Below are 2,966 nucleotides of genomic sequence, written 5' to 3' on the forward strand. Positions count from 1 at the left end.
GTCAGAAACTACATGTTTTAGTAGTTAATGAGAACAATGATAGGGAGCAAGCTGTGAGGAAAAAATGAAATCTTATGACTAAAATTGAGATAATAAAAACTAAACATATCAAAACCTCTCCTTTAATGTTTGTTATAAGCACTTTAAGTAGCTAACACATTGATTCCAATTGAACTACTATTGCCCAAAATCTGAGCTCTTCTTTTGGAAGTGCCTCACAGAGAGCTTATGCATCACACACACAAACACATCCATATGCACATGACTAATTTAATTTATCTGTGGTCATACCTCATAGTCAGTCAGTCAGTAAGTCAAGACACATTTGTTAAGCACTAACTATGTGCCAAATACTGTGATAAGTGCAGGAGATACAAAGAAAAAAACACAGTCCCTGGACCTTCAGAAGCTCACAGCTAGGTAGGTAGGGTAATGGATAGAGTATTGGATCTAGAGAGTCATGAAGACTTGACCTCAAATGTGGCCTTAGACATTTGATAGCTATGTGGCTCTGAGCAAGTCACTTAACCTCTCTGTGCTTCAGTTTCCTCATCTATTAATTGGGAATAATAACAGAATTTACCACCTAGGGAGATGTGAGGATAAAATGAGGTACATATAAACCACTTTGCAACCATTAAAACACTATATAAATGCAGTATTTGAAAATTTGAATTTGGGCTGCAAGGTTAGTTGCAGAAGCTCTGGGTCAAAGAGTGCAGACATTTTAGTCATTTTATTTGTATAATTCCAAATTGCTTTTCAAAATGGTTGTGCTAAATCACACCTCAATCAACAATTCACTATTGTGCATATCTTATCACAACCTTTCCAATAGTGACTATTCCCATCTTTTGTCATCTTTGCCAATTTGCAGTGCTCACTGCAGTACAGAATTTACTCAGTAATGGTAATCAATGAAGTATGATTTCTGTGCCAGTTTATCAGTGCAAAGATGATTAGACAATAAAAACTATTATATTTAATCAAATAAATAGAAATATTAAATTATTATAAGATTTCAAACACTAAATAATTATAGAATTACAAATGAATATTTTAGAATTCTTATTTCTAGATGTTACATAATGAATAAATTCTAGTTTCACATCTTACTTACATGGAGAATCAGATATAAATTTGTTAAGGGTGCAACATCACAACTTAATGTATTTATACTGGTTGCCCCAAAAATATTTGGATCTTGTTTCAGGATCTATTTACTCCCTGTTGGTTCTGAATAAGTGTACCATGATGAAAAGAGGATGTCCATGTCAAATATCAACCAATGTTCATGATTCCTAAATGTCAAATTTAGCCAAAATTGGTGCCAATAAATAATTTATAATCAGAAATTCCATAGTTTTATTTAAAGCTTAGGGCCTTAAAGGAAAAAAAAAGTATGATTTACTAAAAGGAGCACGCTGGGTAAGAGACATGGGTTTTTGTCCCTTAGTTGTGTGACAATGCGAAAATCACAATTTAACAGACCCTCAGTTTCTTCATCTGTTAACTCATGTTAATATTACCTCCCTTAGCTTCCTCATAGGAGTGCTAAGGATTATATGATGTAGAGTAACCATTTTGAAGTTAAAAGCAATGTAGGGAATGACCATGGCACTGAGGCAGCGAGGTGAATAGAGTACTAGAGCGGGAATAAGGACATCTGAATTCAACTTCTGCCTCAAATATTTACTTAGCATTGTGACACTTAACCTCTCTATCAGCCTCAGTTTCCTCATCTCTAAAATAAGGATAACAACAGACCCCACCTCATCACATTGGGCTGTTGTTCAGATCAAATGAGATAAAATATATAAAACAGTTAGTAAACATTAAAATATTAGATGTTAGTTTGTATATTATTAATAGAATCATGAATTTTAGAGATAGTGAAACTCAGAAAATAATAAATGCAGCTGAATTCTTATATAAAAATAAGACATTCCTATTTAATCCAAAAAGTGGTAAATCAATTCACAGAAAGCTAGTAGCTTTAAAAAACTATAAATAGCCCTCCTATAGCCAACATTTCAGTAGCCCCCTTTTCTTCCAATATTTAAGTGTAATTATTCTTTGTAAAAAAAAATAATCATTTTTTGCTGGTGAGAAACTAAATTTAAAGAAAGCAAGTGCATAATTTCAACATTTTAAGCAATATATTTTCATACATATTAAACAAAATTACATGGCAGCTATATATTACCCTAGTTTTATGCAGAATGGAGAAACAGGGCCTTTTTTGTTTGTTTTCAACTGTGAGGAAAACTGTTTATTTAATGAATTTCAATTTGATATGAAATTTTGTTAGTTTATCTACTATGCCTAGAAGTTTTAATGCTATAATTTTGAATGATTTGTTTTAATTGTCTATGATGAAAAAAATCTGAAAAAGTTTAAAGAAAAATCTTTTTTTAAAAAAAGTTTAAAGAAAATCTTTTTTAAAAACCCTAATAATTACTAGTTTTGTGATTGGCTGAGGCTCTTCCAATATAAAGTGAGAAAAGAACTGATGCTCTTTCCCTTAATGATTGTGTAATACTTTTCAGGTCACTGAACTTTCGTGTGTGTGTGTGTGTGTGTGTATGTGTGTGTTGTATGTGTATATATATGTGTAAATATATATACACACACATACATATATATATTTAATTCAAAACAATATACATATTAGAATAATTTGGCGATTTCAGGAGAAAGTCTGTTCTGATCTAAATCACCTAGAAAATTATCTCAGACCTCATTTTACTTTCTTCTTCATGCAGACCAATTTTTAATGCTTATGAAAATGCACATTAATTTGTATTTAAATGATTTTTAAATGTGCATATATATTCAATTTTAGATTTTATTACATGCTATGTTAATCAGCTTAAGTTTTGTTTGCTCATATTTGTACTCAAAACTAGTCACTCCCTTCAAACTTTTGTTTTTTTTCAAATTTTTACCAATTAAAATGTAAAAGT

Source organism: Phascolarctos cinereus, unplaced genomic scaffold (assembly GCF_003287225.1).
Source record: "Phascolarctos cinereus isolate Bilbo 61053 unplaced genomic scaffold, phaCin_HiC Scaffold_5;HRSCAF=322, whole genome shotgun sequence".
In the NCBI taxonomy this organism is placed as follows: domain Eukaryota; kingdom Metazoa; phylum Chordata; class Mammalia; order Diprotodontia; family Phascolarctidae; genus Phascolarctos; species Phascolarctos cinereus.